This window comes from Eurosta solidaginis, chromosome 3, assembly GCF_040869045.1.
Source record: "Eurosta solidaginis isolate ZX-2024a chromosome 3, ASM4086904v1, whole genome shotgun sequence".
In the NCBI taxonomy this organism is placed as follows: domain Eukaryota; kingdom Metazoa; phylum Arthropoda; class Insecta; order Diptera; family Tephritidae; genus Eurosta; species Eurosta solidaginis.
In genome coordinates, this window is record NC_090321.1 from 269945012 (window position 1) to 269967715 (window position 22704).

General features: G+C 34.8%; 1 protein-coding gene and 1 long non-coding RNA gene across 2 annotated transcripts in view; both read right to left on the reverse strand.

Moving 5' to 3' along the window:
- Nucleotides 1–22704, reverse strand: part of LOC137245567 (transcription factor SPT20 homolog) — a 534100-nt gene that overhangs the window by 273881 nt on the left and 237515 nt on the right. The window lies entirely within an intron of this gene.
- On the reverse strand, nucleotides 1564–8405 carry LOC137245569 (uncharacterized). The gene is made up of 2 exons (XR_010951342.1): nucleotides 5429–8405; nucleotides 1564–4204 (listed from the first exon to the last, which is right to left on the reverse strand). It is a non-coding gene; the product is annotated as an uncharacterized lncRNA (long non-coding RNA).

Consider the following 22704-nt stretch of genomic DNA (forward strand, 5'->3'; position numbering starts at 1 on the left):
CCTTATCTGAACGATCGATTGTATGAGATATATATTATATATAGCTCCGATCGAAATGATTTTTTCATGAAATCTTCTGTGATATATTAAGATATATATCACCGAGTTTCACGGTTATACTTTCTAAATTAAGGGAGAAATAGCCAAAATCGTCTTATCTGAACGATCGGTTGTATGGGATATATACTATATATAGCACCGATCAAAGTGATTTTTTTAGAAAATCTTCTGTGATATATTAAGATATATAGCACCGAGTTTCACGTTTATACTTTCTAAATTAAGGGAGAAATGCCCAAAATCGTCTTATCTGAACGATCGGTTGCATGGCAGATATATGTTATAGTGGTCCGATCCTACCGGATCCGACAAATGTCTAATATAATACAAAAATACATCCTTGTGCCAAATTTCATTGAGATATCTCAAAATTTGAGGGACTAGTTTGCGTTCAAACAGACAGACGGACATGGCTATATCAACGCAGTTCGTCGCCCTGATCAATTCGGTATACTTAATGGTGAGTCTATCTTCTATATTTCTCAACGTTACAAACATCGGACCAAAGCTAATATACCATTTCATGTTAATGAAAGGAATAAAAATGTTACGAATACGCACCGGTACCCGTCTTTTCAGGTAGCACGGATATGTTTGTGTGTAATTGGTTGGTTTTTAATGAAACAACAGGCTTATTACATTTCAATTTTTAATTTTTTTTTTCTATTTTACAACTGGATGTTATCCGCTATGCTCTATCATACTTTTTCGGCAGTCGCTGTACCCCAGGAAGTCGTGGTGGTCGTGGCAGTATTTAATGTTTGCATAGCATATCCGTAACTGGAAATCTTTTAGCTGCTGTTTTAGACTTAGTCCCATTTTTTTGCTGACATAATAATATTCAACGAATATTACTGTGCGGGAATTTTCCTTAACAAGTTGAACACCGTGTGAGTATACAAAATTTTTCTGTTCCTGGGAGAAGGTCAATCCAATATGAGCCGGCAAAATGTGCCACAAAAAAGGAGCTCTTTTCGTTATTGGCGCTTACGCTACAACGACATTTACAACTAATTTTATTTCGTGTATCGTCCTCAATAGTCTGCCGCATTGTGTTTTAATTCGTTCTTATTTTATTTCTAGCTTTCATTTACATTGCTCCTAGTTTTAATTTTAATATAAATTTTATGTTTGCGATTTTAACTTTAAAAATTAAATTTTATTTTTATTTTAATAATAGTTTTACTTTCAATATAGATTTCAATGAATTAATTTATTTCAACGTAAAATTAAAACCTCATTTTAATTTTAATATTAATTTTACTTTTAGCTTTAATTTTAATTTTGACTTAAACCTTAATTTTAATTTTTTTGTAATTTTTAATTTTAATTTCAACTTTAATTATAATTTTGATTTTCATTTTAATTTTACTTTTAGGATTAAATATAATTTCAATTTTAATTTTAATTTAAACCTTAATTTAAAATTTTATTTTATTTTTAGCTTAAACCATAATTTCAATTTCAATTTTAGCTTTAATTTTAATTTAATTTTAACTTGAATTTTTTTTTTATTAAATTTTTTAGTTTTAATTTGAATTTAATTTTAATTTTAGTTTTAACTTTTATTTTTTTGCTTGAGTTTGGCTAGTGTCTAAAATTCAACCACTACGAAGTCATCTCCTTTGCCTTTCTTTCTTTTCCTTTCCTTACTTTCCTTTTCGCTACCCACCTATTATTTCATTTCGTTTCCTTTTCTTTTTTTCTTTCTTATTCTGTCTTTTCAATTCCTTTCTTTTCCCCTCCTATGCTTTCCTTTTCTTCATTTCGCGTTTTTCCTTTGTTTCATTATATTTTATTTCATTTTATTCTATTTTCTTTTTTTCTTTTGTATATTCCGTTTTGTAACATTCGATTAACCCTAAGATCTTAATTTATTAAATTTTTTTTATTCTATTTAATTTTATTTTATTTCATTTTTTATTTTATTTTATGTCATTTTATTACATTCAATTAAATCAATAGCTTTTTTTTTTATAACTTTTTTTTTAATTAAACGGTTTTATTTAGCTTGACTTGACAGGCCGTTGTGAACGAATTTTGTAATTGCAATTTAAGTAACTTCCCGATAAGCTACAAGCTTGAACCTTGGAATATAGTGCAGAACCCGATGACAATGCAATAATAAGAAAAAACTCCGATAGGTGGCGCATGGATAGAAATATTTCAAAAAATCGTATTTGTGGTCAGATTTGGTTCATATTTAGAACACATAATACATACATAAATAGAAAGCGACCTATGATGTCTGATTTGGCTTATATTTGGAACACATATTACATACAGTTAGAAGTGACATCAAAATATTATGGGGCGCGTGGAATACGTGGCGCAGAGTCGAGTAAAGTCTTTGGAAGGATTATGTATTGAGAACTTAGATTGTGACAAATTGTCAGGAAAGAGTCCTTGTAATATCGAGTCACTAAATGAACTAGAATGAATGAAAAATAATAGGTAATTAAATAAAGACTAAAAACTTGAAAATAAATTAATTTAAAAAAAAAATAAAATTTTAGTTAAACTGTTTTATTGAAAACAATACTTACATAAAGTAATAATAATACTAAAAGCTAGAAAATAATTAGGTAGGTCCTAGGTACTAGTCATCACACTCCTCACCAATCTAGAGCGTTGATCAGACAATTAAAGCGTTGGACGCGTCAAGTAACAATTGACAGTCATATATAAGACCAACTGAACCTTAATAAGGCTATGCTACGCCTCCCATTTTTAGAAATTTCACGCGCCCAACGTTTTTATTTAATTGTCTGATCAACGCCCTAGATTGACGGAGTGTGATGACTGGTACCTAGGACCTACCTAATTATTTTCTAGCTTTTAGTATTATTATTACTTCATGTAAGTATTGTTTCCAATAAAACGGTTTAACATGAAATTTTTTTCTTTTTTTTTTTTTATTACATCCGATTAATCGAGGATCTTATTTTATTTATTTTGTTTTATTTAATTTAATTTTATTTTGTTTTATTTTATCCTATTTTATTTTATTTTATTTTTTATTTCATTTTATTACATTCAATTAAATCAAAGAATTTTCTAATTATTTTTATTTTATTTTTGCTTATTTTTTCTTTTAATTTTTGTTTATTTTGAATTATTTCTTTTGTTTTATTTAATTTAATTTAAATTAGACTAATTTAATTTTATTTTTTTAAATTAATTTAACTCAATTTATTTTTATTTACTTTAATTTAACTTAGTTTAATTTAATTTGGCCTAGAGCTCGTTTATATTTAAAAAATTTAAATTAATTTAATTAAATTTAATTTATTTTATTTTAATTTCATTTAATTTAATTTTACTTTATTTTATTTTATTTATTTTTTCTTTTATTTTACTTTATTTTATTTTATTTTATTTTTTTATTTTATTTTATTAAATTCAATAAAATCTAAAATTTTGTCTAATTTTTTGTTTTTATTTTATTTTTGATTATTTAATTTTATTCTTCTTTTTATTTCATTACATTCTATTTTATTTTATTTTTTTTTAATTTATTATATATCTAATTTTATTCTGTTTCATTTTTTATTTAATTTATTGTATATCTTATTTTATTTTGTTTTATTTTATTTATTTCATTTTATATATTTTTATTTATAAAAGAAATAAAATAAATGTAAAGCGCGATAACCTCCGAAGAGATTTTAGGCACAGATACTCTTCCAATTTACGTCGTGCTCCATTTAGTTTTTTCTACAAATCGCCGAGGGGCGACCCCGCTTAAAAAAATTTTGTTGTTTTCTTTTATTTATAGTATACAAAATTGTTGTAACCAACAAAACGATTTAATACTCCAACTTGAATGTTTGCAGTGCAAAGTTTTAACTTGCCTATTTTATATAGATAAATAAGTAAATGAGCACTGCAGAAGATATAAAGGCATAACCAGCCAACAGAAGGAACAAATTTCTAGTAAAGATTTTAATCTCTTTTTTTTTATTCAATAACTTGCAAGGTTAGATTAGGTTGAACTGGCCGGTCTATGAGGAGCTCACATAGACTGAATAAGTCCGTAGTGTTACCAGAACTTTGTTTTAACGACCAAACTGAAAAACCCTATCAAAAACTAGGACCTATGTTATAAAATAACTCCGTCCTCTTGGCAAATACTAGAAGCTTCCTAGGATTTAAGCCACTTGCTGCTTCTAGATCTGATAGCTGTATCACTCCTAATAGCTGGAGTCTTAGCCTGGCAAGCGCAGGGCAAAAGCAAAGAACGTGCTCGATCGTCTCCTCCTCCAGCCCGCACTTCCTACATCTGCTATCACTGACCAAGCCTAATTTAAAGGCATGTGACGCCAGAAGGCAGTGTCCAGTCAGAATACCCGTCATGAGGCTACGGTCCTCTATTTTTAATGATAGAACCATCTTTGTTAGTCTTAGGTTGTAAGACCTGCACCTAATCTTCGACACTTTACAGCCCCGCGCATGAACCCACGCCTTTCCTGCTTGGTCGATCATGTGTACCTCTCGCCTTCGCTCAATTTCGCCCAGTCTAATTGGGACGTCTACGGAGCAAGCTTCAAGGGATGCGCCCTTTTTAGCTAATTCATCCGCTTTTTCATTCCCATCTAGACCAATATGCCCTGGGACCCAATACAGATGTATGCTTCTCCCTGTCCCGGTTCTCTCCAGGGACTGCTTACACTCTAACACGCATTTTGATGCTGTGGTATGCGAGATTATTGCCTTAATTGCTGCTTGACTGTCAATATAAAAGTTAACACAATTGCAGCTTGGCTTATTTTCTTCCAGGGTTTCTACTGCTTTGGTTACGGCTACTATTTCCGCTTGGACTGTAGCATTCACTCATTAAGTTATCCATTCATTTGTACATACATATATTTTGGCTCGCTTTGGTACGGCCTGAGATTCATTGACATATTCATTCATTTGTACACAGATAAATTTTCTACACGCCACGGTAACTACGCCGTGCACCGTCTGGTAACTTGAACCTTGGTATGTTACTGTTTAAAGCTAATCAAATGCTCGCCACAAGCCTTTACCTGTATACAAATTATTAACATTATTTATTTATGCTTCCGTTGAGAGTGCATTTCCCAGGGAACTGAAAGTATATGTATGTAATTAACTTAGTTTGTAAGTATTAGTGTAAGTAGGTATTTTAGCTTATAGAAATTTTGTATAAAAGAAACAACTTTTTAATAAAGAAGTCAATTCAATCTGCTGCCGCTTCAATGGCAGTCAATTCTATCTGGTGCCGCTTAAATGGAACTACACTGAATTCAAACCTTTTTCATTTCTAATATTACAGGACAACGCTACAGTAATCCGGCAGCCTTATATAGGATCTGTTTATTTCCGGATCAGCACAGTATACCGCAGACCCTACTCCTTCCACTACTTTGGAACCATCTGTGTACACATGTATCGCCTCGTCCGCCATTTGAGCACCCATGCGCCCACCGTCCACCTCTATTGTGGCCTTAAGATCTCCCTCGAAGCGCAGATAGGGAATAAGTAGTCTGTTCGTCTTGTGATTGATGACGCTATACTACCATGGCCGTATGGTCGGCGCTCAAGCTGCCCCGAGGCACCGAGCCTGTTTGCAGTTGTTTACGCTATGTTCTTTGCTACCAAGTCTACAGGTGGAATGTGCAGAATGGCATACAGTGCAGCTGTCGGGGTTGTTTTCATGGCTCCCGTAATGCTAAGCATTGGTAGTCTGCATAACCCCTCTAATTTTTTGAGGTAGGTTGCTTTTTGTGTGGCTTTCCACTAAACAAGAACTCTATATTATAGGATAGGGCTTACAATCGCTTTAAAACTCCAATGAGATAAGTCCCACGTACACTCCAGCATTCTTTTACATGCATAAAGTGCGGTTGAAGCCTTCTTCACCCTCTCCTCCACGTTGAGCTTCCATGACAGCTTACTGTCTAGGATGATTCCTTGTTACCTTGTGCAAGGTTTCTCCTGTAGGATCACCCCTCCTAACTTAGGCCTGATCCAATTTGGGACCTTGTACCTCTTTTTAAACAAGACCATATCCGCCCTCTCCGCGTTGACTTTCAACCCGATATTTGATGCCCAGGTATGAATGTCCCGAAGCGCCCGATCCATCAAAGAGCTAATCGTTGGAAGGCACTTTCCACTTATGACAATTGCAACGTCATCCGCGTAAACCGTAACTTTTACGGGTCCCTCATCAAATCGCGTGAGCAATTGGTCGATGACCAACGTCCACAGCAGAGGTGATAGAACCCCTCCCTGCGGCGTTCCGCTGTCCACTGATTTCGTGGCCTCGTACAATCCCCATTGTGGTGTAATCTTCCTGCAGTTTAACATGCAGCCGATCCATCTGGTTAAGGCTGGATGTACTTTAATGTAATTAAGACCATCCATAATCGCCCATTTAGAGACATTATTGAAAGCCCGGCAATGTCTAAGAAGACTCCTAGAGCATATTCCTTATATTCCATGGCTTCCTCTACGCTTATTACCACCCTATGCAACGCGGTGTCTACCGACTTGCCTTTGGTGTACGCATGTTGTGTTGTGGAGAGCAGCTTTTCATCCACGTTGGACTTTATGTACACATCTATCAGCCTCTCAAAGGTTTTGAGCAGAAATGATGTTAAGCTAATGGGTCTATAATCTTTGGCATACACGTGACCGATCTTTCCCGCCTTTGGTAGGAAAGCTACACGAGCAGTTCTCCAAGAGTGCGGTACATGATTCAGTCTTATGCACCCATCGAATATTATTTTAAGCCATTCCACGACCGCCCTACTTGAGACTTGTAGCATGGCCGGGACTATACCATCTGGGCCCGGCGATTTTACCTTGGAAAACGTCTTCACTGCCCACTCGATCTTGGTATCGGTCACCAAGCCCGGCACTACCCGCTCCGTGATCGAAGTGTGAGTGCTGTTTGCTGGCTCTTCTAAACCATCTCCCGATGGGAAATCTGTATCGAGAAGCACCTCAAGGGATTCCTCACTATTACGTGACCATTCTTTATTAGTCCCTGGACTATATTTCCCTTTGCAATAACTTGCAAAGAAGATTAAAATTAGACTGAAACACGTTTTAGTTTTTGATTAACGTTTTTCATAGAATCTACTAATTTATAAATGGTCTGTAAGGAAACAAGTCAACTATAACACTGAAAATTCGCAGAAATCATGCAAATTGTATTTTCTATTCCTTTTTTCATTTTTTGGGCACTTTCTCGGAATCCCCACCTTACTTTTGCCTAGATGTACAATATGTATGTAAATTGTGCGCACATATTCGAACATCGAAATACCGCATGTTCCATTAACACACACAAATGGTCAATGTCTGCGCCAAAATCGGCCACCATATGTTTGGTATGAAAAAGCAAAACGCCGCCGTTGCTAAAAGAATTCACATTTGTATGTAGTTATTAGAAAAAATATTACTAATGTTTTCTCAAAGAAAATAAATAAATAAATTAGCAAAAGAATAAATACAGTTAGTGCGTACATCTGGAGGGCCAGGAAGTGTTCAACACACCTCATTGCAGCAAGTGGTATACGAATGAGAAATTGTTAGAGGATAGGTAAGAGATTGATTCCATTTATTTATTCATTTATTTATGTATTTTATTTATTCATTCTAAAGATTGTTTAGTTCTTACATTCGAGATTTGCAACTATTTTTTACGAAGGATGCAAATACTTATATATCTAGCTACAGTATAGCAGACAAAATTAACATATTGAACTACATAATTGGGAGCCCAGACCGAATAGCCATGCCAATGCTAAAAAATTTTGGCGCTGAGGGAATAAACTACCTAACGCACATTTTCAACCTGTAGTTCCCGAACAATATATTAGCGTGTATTTGTAAGCAAAAGCCCTACTCGATACTTGACTGAGCGCTACCCGCTTTAAAAATTCATCATAGTGAGAACCTGAGTAACAAGCAATTAAAGTTCGCTCTTTATATGTTCATTATTCCTACATTATTTTACTTTAACACTTTCACTGAATATTTGTTTCATATTTGCCACAAATATTTAAACTCATCCCCTCCCATCTACACTTATTACATTTTATATAAGCCAATGTAAACAATGCTCTAGAATGCAAGTTTTGTTATAAAGTCCACAAAAAAGTTGTATATGAGTAAAAAATAAAGTGCAAAAGAACCACTACAACAAAAATAACAAATAAGGATTAGTTCGGGTGTAACCGAACATTACATACTCAGTTGAGAGCTATGGTGACAACATAAGGGAAAATTACCATGTAGGAAAATGAACCGAGGGTAATCCTGGAATGTGTTTGTATGACATGTGAGATATCGCCATAAAGGTGGACCAGGGGTGATTCTAGAATTTGTTTGTACGATATGGGTATCAAATTAAAGGTATTAATGAGGGTTTTAAAAGGGAGTGGTGCTAGTTGTATAGGTGGTCGCCTTTTCGAGATATCGGCATAAAGGTGGATCAGGGGTGACTATAGAATTTGTTTGTACGATATGGGTATCAAATGAAAGGGGTTAATGAACATTTAAAAAGAGAGTGGGCCTTAGCTCTATAGGTGGACGCCTTTTCGAGATATCGCCATAAAGGTGGACCAGGGGTGACTCTAGAATGTGTTTGTACGATATGGGTATCAAATTAAAGGTATTAATGAGGGTTTTAAAAGGGAGTGGTGCTAGTTGTATAGGTGGTCGCCTTTTCGAGATATCGGCATAAAGGTGGACCAGGGATGACTCTAGAATGCGTTTGTACAATATGGGTATCCAACGAAAAGTGTTAATGAGTATTTTAAAAGGGAGTGGGCCTTAGTTCTATAGGTGGACGCCTTTTCGAGATATCGCCATAAAGGTGAACCAGGGGTGGCTCTAGAATGTGTTTGTACGATATGGGTATCAAATTAAAGGTATTAATGAGGGTTTAAAAAGGGAGTGGTGGTAGTTGTATATGTGAAGGCGTTTTCCAGATATCGACCAAAATGCGGACCAGGGTGACCCAGAACATCATCTGTTGAATACCGCTAATTTATTTATATATATAATACCACGAACAGTATTCCTGCCAATATTTCAAGGGTTTTTTATATCGCCCTACAGAACTTTTTCATTTCATTATACTTAATATGGTAGGTGTCACACCCATTTTACAAAATTTTTTCTAAAGTTATATTTTGCGTCAATAAACCAATCCAAATACCATGCTTCATCCCTTTTTCGTATTTGGTATAGAATTATGGCATTTTTTTTGTTTTTGGTAATTTCCGATATCGAAAAAGTGGGCGTGGTCATAGTCGGATCTCGGCCATTTTTTATACCAATACAAAGTGAGTTCAGATAAGTACGTGAACTGAGTTTAGTAAAGATATATCGATTTTTGGTGAAGTTATCGTGTTAACGGCCGAGCGGAAGGACAGACGGTCGACTGTGTATAAAAAATGGGCTTGGCTTCAACCGATTTCGCCCTTTTTCACAGAAATAAGTTATTGTTCCAGAATCTAAGCCCCTACCAAATTTCACAAGGATTGGTAAATTGTTGTTCGACTTATGGCATTAAAAGTATCCTAGACAAATTAAATGAAAATGGGCGGAGCCCCGCCCATTTTGAAATTTTCTTTTATTTTTGCATTTTGTTTCAACATATCATTAATGGAGTTGAATGTTGACATAATTTATATATATACTGTAAAGATATTAAATTTTCTGTTAAAATTTGACTTTAAAAAAAAATTTTTTTTAAAGTGGGCGTGGTCGGTCTCCGATTTTGCTAATTTTTAATAAGCATACATATAGTAATAGGAGTAATGTTCCTGCCAAATTTCATCATGATATCTTCAACGACTGGCAAATTACAGCTTGCAAAAAGTTTTAAATTATCTGCTTTTAAAAGTGGGCGGTGCCACGCCCATTGTCCAAAATTTTACTAATTTTCTATTCTGCGTCATCAGTTCAACTCACCTACCAAGTTTCATCGCTTTATCCGTCTTTGGTAATGAATTATCGCACTTTTTCGGTTTTTCGAAATTTTCGATATCGAAAAAGTGGGCGTGGTTATAGTCCGATATTGTTCATTTTAAATAGCGATCTGAGATGAGTGCTCAGAAACCTACATACCAAATTTCATCAAGATACCTCAAAATTTACTCAAGTTATCGTGTTAACGGACAGACGGACGGACGGACGGACATGGCTCAATCAAATTTTTTTTCGATCCTGATGATTTTGATATATGGAAGTCTATATCTATCTCGATTCCTTTATACCTGTACAACCAACCGTTATCCAATCAAAGTTAATATACTCTGTGAGCTCTGCTCAACTGAGTATAAAAACAAAGTGCATTGAACAGTCGTACTACATTTTCGTATGGCGTGCAGACGACTCTTCGTGCATTCGAGAAAGTTCGAGATAACATATAAATAAATGCAACGGTTAGATGGCAATAGCACCCTGCTTTTTTATTGTATGTACATAAATAAATATATACATACATACACACACACACACAAATGTGTAAAATCCCCAGTGGAGCGCAAAGTCACTCAGTTAGCAGTGTATCGGATTTTTAAACGCTTCGTAGGAATGGTAAACGTTGTCACACGGCGACAATTGTGTGATGCGGGAAGATACAGGGTGGTTGATAAAAGGCGCTATGTATTGAAAAATGTATGGATAAATCTTTGTACTACGACTGGAATAAAAAACAACAAAAAAAAATGCATAATTTTCCATTTTAAATTCGGTTTGTTATAATAAATTACAATGGTCGGGAAGACGGAAAGGGTATTTAGTTTCAGGAGCGATTAAATGCAACCTCTTCGGCTACACCATTAAGCTAATAGCGTTCGGAGAATCTCAACTTCATTAAGTAAAATCGGTTGTAAAATGGCTATATAGATCAAGAGTACTGAAGAAAGCCCAACGAAGCAACAATTTTCCTCTAGCAGGTGCAGCAAGAACTTCTAGTTACAGAAGGTTTGAACCAGCTTTTCCTACATGATAACACAGATATAGTTCGCATATGCGAATTTTATTCATGGTCCTCCGTCTCCTTGAGCCGTACCGGTTTCTTCACAATTACCACCGAAATTATTGGAGAGAACGCCTTCTAGCGGGGAGCCTCCCTTTACTAGTCTCTGCATTCAGAAAAACACTCGCCTAATGTTCAATAATTCCACTAGTGTGTCCTAGTTGAGGTCAAGTGATCAAGCAAGAACAGCAGAATGTCACGGAGTACAATGCATTTTATATTTGCTCTACACTTATATTTGCTCTACACTTAATAAAGAGGTGCTGAGTTTGTTATAGAAGCGAAGGCTGTATAAAGTTGCTCAGTTGTACCCTGTATACTACTCACTATTCGTTTGGCTGCGAAAAAATACTGTACTTATTTGGGTCAATGTACTAGAGGCAAAACCGCGCCGCCAAAAATTCAGCGCTCTTTGAGCAAAACATTTATGAATTGATTGATATTTTTCATAACAATAAACTATGTCATTGGGACAATTTACGAAACAAGCGACAGACTGATGTATGAAGAATATGAGGTAAGGATATGTGTGTCAGTGTATGAGTATTTATTTGCAACATAATTGTTTTTTGAATGAATTGCTTAACAGTGATTGCGTTTATTACAAATATTAGATTCTTAAATGTGTAGCTTTTTAATTGCAAATATTTGTTTTGATGATTCTTTATTATTATTATTTTTTTTTTTTTTTGTTGTAATTACATATCTAGGTTTCCAATTTTATTTCGATAATTATTTTGAGTTAAAATGTTATATATTCAGTAATTTTTTCTCCTATTTCTTTAATTTAGTTGTTTTTTTTTTTTTGTGTTCAAAGTTTATCACATGTGGAGTGCTTTTTCATCATTTATTCGTGCAAAAGTTTAATTGCATTGCTTGAATACCCGTATCTATTGGTTACGTATCGTCTAATGGCTTAAGAATATTTATATATATATTAGGCCGGGTCGATTTGTAGGGAGGCAAAACAACCGCCCATTGCTCTGTGAAAATAATATTCTAGGGATCAAAATATGAAACTTTGCCGAAGGAACCATACCTCTAAAACGAATTCTGATGTCCCCCCCTTTGGGTCGTAGGTGCAAATTTTGAAAAATCCCACTTTGAAATGCCTATGTTTTTATACTCAGCGTGCATTGCAAACAGAGTATATTAACTTTGATTGGATAACGGTTGGTTGTACAGATATAAAGGAATCGAGATAGATATAGACTTCCATATATCAAAATCATCAGTGTCGAAAAAAAATTTGATTGAGCCATGTCCGTCCGTCGGTCCGTCCCGTCTGTCCGTTAACACGATAACTTGTCTAAATATTGAGATATTTTCATCAAATTTGGTACACGAGCTTATCTGGACCCAGAATAGATTGGTATTGAAAATGAGCGAAATGGGGTGATATCCACGCCCACCGTTTACATATATAACATTTTGGAAAACAAAAAAAAAAAAAAAAACTGATTATTTAGTAAATAGTATCCCTAGAATGTTGAAATTTGACGTGTGTACTGATATTCAGACTCTTGATAAAAATTAGAAAAACATTTTAATATGGGCGTGGCACCGCCCACTTGTGATAAAATCAATTTTACAAATATTATTAATCATAACTCAAAAATCGTTAAACCTATCGTAACAAAATTCGGCAGAGAGGTTGCCTTTACTATACGGAATGCTTTGAAGAAAAATTAACGAAATCGGTTAAGGACCACGCCAACTTTTATATAAAAGAGTTTTAAAAGAATCGTGGACTAATAAAATAAGCTTTTATATAAAAGATTTTTAAAAGGGTCGTAGACGAACATAATAACCTATATCTTAGCGAAAAAGAGCTTTGTATCAATAGAATTTTACTCTCTAAATTGAATTAAAACATTAAATTGGAAAACACTAAAATTTTTGAAAATGGGTGTGGCACCGCCCCTTTTATGACTAAGAAATTTTCTATGTTTCGGCAGCCATAACTCGAAGAAAAATTAACATATCGTAGTGAAATTGTGTACACATATTTTCCCTATAGTAGAAAATATGTCTAGTTAAAATGGACGGGATCGGTTAAAGACCACGGCAACTTAGATATAAAACAAGTTTAAAAGGGTTCTAGACTAGAATAATAAGCTATAACTTAGCAAAAAATAGTTTTGTATCAATGATATTTCACTTATCAAGTTTTATTGTAAGAGGAAATGGGGAGCCATTGTTTTTTTAAACGTGTTATGTAGAAAAGTAATTTATCTGAAATGAAATGTGCAATTGAAACTCACGCTGAGCATATAAAGTTCGAATTCAGAATTCGTTTTAGAGGTATGGTTCCTTCGGCAAAGTTTCTTATTTTGATCCCTAGAATACGATTTTCACAGAGCAATGAGCGATTTTTAAATCGACCCGCCCTAATATATATGTAAATGCATGTTTTATATATGTTTGTATGTACGTACATTAGACTGCTGCTCAAAAGGAATATACAAAACCTCTTCAAACTTAGGATGTACATACTGTACTATATTTTTCATTTAGCAAAGGCACTGTATGGTGATATAATTATTGGGTATTCAAACTCCTTCAAAATACATACGTCGTATTGTCATAATGGCACAAACTTATAACCGTCATAAGATTTATGATATTAAGAGAAATTGACTTGTTATGACGCTTTGTGAGTTCACAAAGTTATATAATATAACATATTGTCATGATATCATAATATGGTGACGAATACTTGCACCACTAAGGGGTACTATCATCTCTAAGCCGATACTAAGCAGTGATTCGTATGCACATCAACAAATCAATCATTATGTCTACCCATATGTCCATACGAGCAGCGGAGAAGAGACGCACAAACACATGCATATATCTTATCTGAGATGCTCCCAAAAGTAGGCAATTATCTGTGGAAGTGTCACTCACATATGGGGTATTCCATCCCATTTCGACCAATTTTGAACCCGACCCCTTTAGAATTGGCTGAAAGTTTGTCTTCTTTTTCTAGCTTACGAGAGACGTTTTTCAGAAGTTTTTCAAATTTTTTCATCCAACTCATAAAAAGTTATGAATTTAAAAAAAAAACACCGTTTTTTTCAAAATGCTATAACTTTTTCAAAAATTGACCGTTTTGGAGCATTTTTTTTTTAAATATATTTTTAAATGTACTTTTCGGAAAAAATGCAAAAAAAAATTTAAAGTTTTTTTTTTTTTTCAATTAAATAAAAAAAAAATTCTCGGCCCACTCCGGGATTAGTGGGGATGATTGCAGAATTGATTGACGTTTTTTATGAGAAAAAAAGGGCGAAATTCGAAAAATCTCGAAAAACTGAAAAATTACAAAAAAAAACTTTAAACATTTTTCTTAATTTTTTCCGAAAAGTACATTTAATAACACATTTAAAAAAAAAAAGATCCCAAACAGTCAATTTTTGAAAAAGCGGTGTTTTTTTTTAATTCATAACTTTTTTTGAGTTGGATGAAAAAATTTGAAAAAAGTCTTTCGTAAGCTAGAAAAAGAAGAAAAACTTTCAGCCAATTCTAAAGCGGTCGGGTTCAAAATTTGTCGAAATGGGATGGAATACCCCATATACACGCGCATATGAGAAGCTATACATGTGCATCTGTAGTTATAATTTTATAGCAGTAACTAAGTAAATTCTGGAAGCGCCTAGAAGTATGCGAACGAGAAATCACAGAGTATAAAGGCAGCAACAGTAGAGCCACGACAATCAGTTTGATTTAAGCAAGGTTGTGAAGTATCAGTGTTATTGTGAAGTACTTTAATAAAGGCCATTTTGCATTATTGAATATTAGAGTTATTTATTCAACAGTTTAGTGATTCGAACGTTAGTAGAAGGTTGCAGATAAGCGGAGTGTAAGTAAGCACCTGGAAGTACTGGATATGGATAAGCTTATCATCCTTATACGGCACCATTCATATGAGCATAGATGGTCATGAAAAGACGGATGAACTGGGAAGTAAACAATAGCTACACATGATAAATGCAGCAGGAAAGTTGTGCAACGAAACGAAGGGCTGCAAGGTGTCAAAACTTATGTTGAATAAAGTTTTCAAATCAAGAAGCAGCTAGTAGGGTGGGCCGTAGAATAATTCTAGTATTTTCCAAGAAGGCGCAATTAATTTATGCATAGCTCATGATTCTTTAGGGGATTTTTTAGTTTTACAATCGAATGAGCCACATTTAGTTAATGCGAGATGCTTACGAACTGGCCATTTCAACCTAACCTAGCAACAAGCATTACGGTTTCCTTAATTTTCATTTACATAAAAGTGTCACCAAGTAGTGAGCTTCTCGTACCTGAATATTTGTTCACATTATGGCACTTCTTAAAGTTGATTACATGGTTATTTATCTAATTATTGGTTTTTCTCTGAGAGTCCCCTTATTCAAATGCATATTAACGTAACAAGCATGACGTTTTTGAAACGCGTAAAGCGATATATAAGCTGACACTTTTCCTCCCTACGAGGAGTTGGCGTCTGCCCTAGAGAGGTTTTTGATCGATTTGTTATAAAAAAAGGTGTCAGTGCCCGCCGATAAGAGGTACATACCCGCTCAGTAGATGTTTCCTCCTATACTATAGCAATAATAATAGTAATAATAATAATATAAATGTCCGCGTCCGGCCAAGAGAGTATCCGCCTGTCGAGCGGAAATTTGTTATAAAAAGTATACCTAAAACTGAATGAATAAAAACTGTCCGGCTAAGGGAGGTGCCCCCCTAATAAACGTGTCCATTGAAAGAGGTACTGTACTGTAATGTTTATGAATTTATGATCGTATGACGTATTATTGTACCCTAAAGATGGTGAACCTATGTTTGAGTAGCTATCTTTGTACCCCACATATTAAACTGTGAGGGAAAAAAGAAAACAACCTTTTTAAATCGGTCTAATTTACATACATTCACAAATCTACAGTGCATGAATTTCCACTACTCATTTTGCTCGTATTCGATGCCCTTGTTATTAGCTACTTATTTTTAAACAAGTAAAGGTGTCTAAGTTCGGGTGTGACCAATTGTACATTTCATTTCAGATAAATTACTTTTCTACATAACACGTGGCACCGCCCGGTTTAAAAAAAATGTTCTCCCCATTTCCTCTTACAATAAAACTCGATAAGTGAAATACCATTGATTTAAAACTATTTTTTGCTAAGTTATAGCTTATTATTCTAGTCTACGACCTTTGTAAACTTGTTTTATATCTAAGTTGCCGTGGTCTTTAACCGATCCCGTCCATTTTTTACTGGAAATATTTTCTGCTACAGGGAAAATTTGTGTACCCAATTTTATTACGATGTGTTAATTTTTCTTCGAGTTATGGCTCCCGAAAAATAGAAAATTGCTTAGTTAGGGGCGGTGCCACACCCATTTTCAAAAATTTTAGTGTTTTCCAATTTAATGTTATAATTCAATTAAGAAAGTACAATTATATTGATACAAAGCTCTTTTTTGCTAAGATATAGCTTATTATATTCGTCTACGACCCTTTTAAAAATCTTTTATATAAAAGTGGGCGTGGTCTTAACCGATCTCGTCCATTTTTTCTAGAAATATTTCCTTCTATAAGGAAAATATGTGTACCCAATATTGTTACGATATCTAAATTTTTCTTCGAATTTGGCTCGTGAAACATAGAAATTGCTTAGTCATAAAAGGGGCGGTGCCGCGCCCATTTTTTTAAATTTCAAGTTTTTCCTATTTATTGTTATAAATCCACTTGGGAAATGAAATACAATAAAGCTTTTTTTGTAAAGAGATATCTTATTTTATTCGTTCTCGACCCTTTAAAAAATCTTTTATATAAAAGTAGGCGTGGTCCTTAACCGATTTCATTTATTTTTCTTCAAAGCATTCCTTATGGTAAAGGCAACCTTTCTGTCGAATTTTGTTACGATAGGTTTAACGATTTTTGATTTATGATTAATAATATTTGTAAAATTTATTTTATCACAAGTGGGCGGTGCCACCCCCATTTTAAACAATTTTTTTCAAATTTTTATCAAGAGTCTCAATAAATTTCAACATTCTAGGTGTATTATTTACTAAATAATCATGTTTTTTGTGTTTTACAAAATGTTATCTTTATATATAAAAATCACGTGTCACATTGTTTGTCCGCGATGGACTCCTAAACTACTGAACCAATTTTGAATTTGTTTTGCACCCCGTGTGTAGTTTGATCTAACTTGAAATATAGGATAGGTTATATCTCAGTTTATAGTCGCAATATTATTTTATTGCAAATTTTTTTATATGTTTATTCGTAATAACAAAATGTTACGTATCCTCACCGGCACTCATATTTTCAGGTGGTGCGGATATACTTCCGTGTAATTGGTTGGTGTTTAATTAAACAACATGCTTATCAATAAAAAATAGTATAGCGAATGATATGATATCAAGTATAGCACATAACCAGGCCCGTCGAGAGGAGGGGGGATTACCCCGGACCCCGGGTTTCTGAGGGGGCCCGCGATTTAGAAGTACTAAGACATTTTTTTTAATTCAGGGGAGTCTTTAGTTGTTCCATGTGCAATTTTATTCCGAATTTCAAAAGCAGCGAATATCTGCATTTCGTTTTAATATTATAGTGAAGTGTGAAAAATAAAAATCTATATATATGCATATAAAAGGAAAGGCTAAAATGTCTGTTAGTTGGTCGCTGGTGTTTGAAGAGATGCGTCGGTCGATTTTGTTCAAACGTGGACCCGGGTACCCCTAGAATGTGTTTATAGAATATGGATAACAAATGAAAGCTGTTGATGAGTGCTTTAGTACAGAGTAATATATTATACCAGTGGGTGACTAGGGTCTCGGGATATGGGCCAAAACGTGGACCCGGATACCCCTAGAATGTGTGTGTAATATGGATATCAAATGAAAGCTGTTGCTGAGAGCTCTAAAGTAATTTTCATTGTGATATTCGATTTAGTTGTATGGATCTGGCAAAACTGATAAATATGCATGCGAAGCCGAAATAGAGACATGAATTAATAATACCCACATACCTATTTAGGTAGATAGGTAGACTGAGAGATAGATAGAATGATACGAAGATGGAGATAGATGAAGCGAAAAGGACGGAGGGAGGAGTGAATAAAAGGATTAGGAAAAAATGAAGAGGGGAGAGGGCATAGTTGCCGGAAAGAGCTTTTTAAAATGTACGCAGATAAGCCAAATTTAGGGCAGAACGACGTCTGCCGGGTCTGCTAGTATATATATAAAAAGTGGGCGTGGTTATCATACGATTTCGGTCATTTTCAATACCAATCTATTCTGGGTCCAGATAACTCCGTGTACCAAATTTGGTGAAGATATCTCAATATTTACTCAAGTTATCGTGTTAACGGCAGACGGACATGGCTCAATCAAATTTTTTTCGACATTGATGATTATGATATATGGAAGTCTATATCTATCTCACTCCTTTATACCTGTACAACCAACCGTTATCCAATCAAAGTTAAAATATATTCTGTGTGCAAAGCACGCTGAGTATAAAAAACAAAAACACTGCGATTGCAATTGAACTGAAGTCTGCGCCTGCCCCACTGCTGATTCGCCAAATTTTTTATTTTTTATTTTTTTTTTTTTTTTTGTATTTCCAATATTATTTGTTATAACTTTGTTTTGCACGAATATACAACACGCTATGGACAGGGATTGCATGATAGTGAAAATAGATCTCACATATCCATATATGAATATGTTTCCATATGCACTTTTCATAAACAGGGTGATGCAAAAAGTAAAGTCTCTACTTTACTTGTTTTTGTATTCAATGCATTAGTTAATAGTAACCCAGATATGCACAACTAAAGCGGTAAATGTATGGTGACCTAGGGAAGCATAACAAATGCCATATATGACCCAATCGGCACTCTTGTTGAACAAGTAAGCATTAACCATGGAAGAACTTTGACTGCACAAGTGGCAGATACCCTGAAGAGAAAGTGGGAGGTAGCCCGAAAAGCTATGTACATTTTTCTAACAAATGTTAAGTGACTACCTCCAAACTGGCACTTATCGGATATAGAGCGGGCAAGTTGCTAGCCATACTTGTACCCACAGCGGTAAGGTCTCAGTTACATGTATTAAAGTAAATTAATCAGAGCTTACGACTTTTTCACAACCACCTACGACCGAACCCGTTAAAAACACGTTCAAAAGGTCTGTTGACGTCTCTCAACTACAGTTTCGTCCCATTCAATTGGCGCGACTACTCACAAATTGTCATCAATATCCTCTCATGGGAGTAAAAGGAAACTTGCAGTTTAAACGAGGGTGGACCAGGCAGTGAGAGGTGTTAGAGGCGTTGATTTCATATTGCAGCTGAAAAGATTTTTGGTGTCATGCGGGTACACGTGGAAAGCAGGACATACATTATGTAAGGTAGGTAAGAGTTTATCCTGTTACAGTATTTAGATCGAAGTTGAGCTAGAGTAGCAGACGTCTCCCTGGGGAGATTGCTTTCCCCTGCTGTGTTCATGGTATTTAACTTTAAGGACGAGGTTCACCGTGCGATTCGAGGCATAGAGGTCAGATGCCTTTTTGCGGATATCATTTGTGTTTTTCTTCTACATATTACAATGGATCACAGATCACGTTGTTTCTCAAAAATAACGGGATATACTATCTCTATGTCTGAATTTGGTTTCCCCGCAAAACTTTTACGGCTGTGCAAAATTACGCTGAGCAACACCATCAGCTCAGTCAGAATAGGAACGGACCTCTCTGAATCCGTTCGAAACTAAACGAGGTTTCAGACAAGATGGTACTTTATCGTCCAATTTCCTTAAACTGATGCTGGAGAAAATAATGCAGAACTTAACCGTTTGGAACAATATTCTATAGAATCGTGCAATTACTGGCGTATGCTGATGATATGATATCATCGGTTTGAGCAGACGCGCCGAAAGTTCTGCTTACTTAAAACTGGAAAAGAAGCGGAAAGGATGGATTTGACTGAGGACTAAACGAAGTAGCTGCAAAGAATCAGCGCGTTTGCCTGTAGACAACCACGACACTGTTGGCAGCCATAATTTCGAAATAGTAACAGACTTCTTTTATTTGTTATTGCTACACAAACAACAACATCAGTCCGGAAATCAAGCGAAGAACCAATCTTGCCAATAAATTCTACTTTGGCCTAGGCAGACAAAAAAAAAGAAAAGTAAAGTCCCCTCTCGGTAAAAGAAAATCATGCTCAACAAGTCAGTTTTCGTACCCTTCCTGCTTTATGGTGCAGAAGCATGAACCATTACCTCGTCAGATGAAGCGGCTCTGGGAGTGCTCGAGAGAAAAGTTTTTCAAATCATTTACAAACTTCTACGCGTTGGCGACGGCGATTACCGAAGATTAACTGTATGAGCTTTATGCAAGCATCAACATAGTCCAGCGAATTAAAACGCAGCGGGTACGCTGGCCACGCCATGTTGTGCGAATGAAAGATAATGCTCCGGCTAAGGAAGAATTTCTATCGGAACCCGCCTATAGAAGCAGAGGGAGATGGCGGCCCGCACTCTGCTGGAAGGAGCAGGTGAAAAATGATTTAAATTCCTTTGGTGTGACCAATTGGCGCCAGTTAACGCAGTTAAGAAGCGACTGGCGCGCCTTGTTGGACGTGCGTAACCGTTTAAACGGCTAAGCGATAAATTAAGTAAGTAAGTAAGTAAACACGGATTATCAATAATCAGGTGCTGATGAGACCACGGTAAAATACTTCACGCAATCTTTTGGCGCTCCAAGAATTGTTCATAGAACAAACATATTCACAGTCTATCGGACTTTCACTTCAATTTTACTTACACTAATAAGCTTTCACTCCTCGCTTAACAAATTTGTAATTTTAACAGTGAGAATTAATTTAAAATATGCGAATTTAAGAAGCAACTCAAAATACAATAAAATAATCACATTAAATAGGTACAAGGCGAATTCATTACAGGTGGTGTTATCCCATCAGCTGATTGCTTCTTCTTGATAATTTTCTATACAAAGCCTTGTACTGCATGCCAGTTAATCGAAATCAATGAAAATTTTCTTTTGACTTGACATTCTTCCGTACGGCGCATTGGTTGAATTCGCTTTGCCACCACCTAGTATAGATTCGCCTTGGATAGGTATATAACGAAAACAACAACAGTAAATCTTGCAATTACGAATAAGACCAAAAATGGGCGAAAGCAAAAGCAAGTGCAATAAATGTAATAGAAAAGAAAAGGCAATTGAAGCTAAAAGAGCATAAGATAGACGTATGGGGTTGAGCAGCAGAGCTGGTAAAAATGTGATGTAAAAGGGAAAGGAGTTGCGGTTGCAATAACTGGTGCATTCTCTTGTACATTGCAGCGCATTAAGATTTGTTGTTGTGTTTTCGTTTTATGCGTCGATTCTCTCGCCATATTTCATACATAAATACTTGCACACATACATACATACATAGCAAGGCATACGCAACTACGGCTACTACATAAAAAGTTTTCAATTTTTAATTTACAATTCGTAATTTTCTTTTATGTTTGCTTTTTCTTACTTTGTTGTTTTGCTAATTATTTACTCGCAATATTGCTCGCTTTGGCAGCAAAAGAACTGCTTAATCAGTGCGATGTGAGAAACAGCTGACACTATTTTTATTATTATCAAAATTTTATTTTTAGTCCATTTTTCTCGAACGTTTTGAGATTCTTTTAGTTTTTTTGCAAAAAAAAACCTTCAAATTTTTATTTTTTTATCTTAAAAACTGCAAAAATCACTTCTTCGCGAATATTTTACTATTTTCATTATCTTCATTTAATATGAAACCTTTTAGTTTGAATTTTAAATTATTCATTATCTTTAAATCCTAAGAAAATCACATTGACGTAGATCAAGCGTTAGTTTGGAGACACTTTTGGACGCGGCTACATTTACTGAACGACTATAACTGGTCGATGCAACTGCAGCATAATGAAGCCACATACTCTACGACGTCTAGTAGCAGCAGCAACAACAATTCAAACAATAACAACAACTGCTGCCACAAGAGCAACAGTCAGAAGCAACAGCAGCAACAGGAATGCCACTTTGTTTTATTCGTGCCAAAAATGTTGCTTTTTGTTAAAGATTTTTGGGTTCATCTCGTTTCTGCTACCGCTATAGTAAAAAACACCGAATTTGTGAACCTATAAAGGGGCAGTCAATTAAGAGATAACAAAAAAACCAGGAAGATCGTTTGCTAACTTATTATTTGCTGACTGTTTTGGCCATGCTAAAGATGAAAATAAAAAAATAAAAATTGGTCTCAAAACTACCTATGGGTGAACCAGTTTTAAGTCATGGAAGTCTCAAAAATATGCTGAGAAATTTTTAGTTCCTAAGTTTACTATATCGAACATCATTTCCAAATAATTTTTCAACTTTTGAGAAATTTTTAGTTTTGAAAATGACATCCAAAATAATTTTCCAATTTTTTAGTTCAAATCGATATCAAACATCATTATCCTTTTATTTTTTAACCCTTCAGACATTTTTAGCTCTCAAGTTAAGACCCAACATCATTTTCAAAATATCCTCCAACCTTTGAGAAATATTAAGTTTCAAGTTGATATTCAGCATCATTT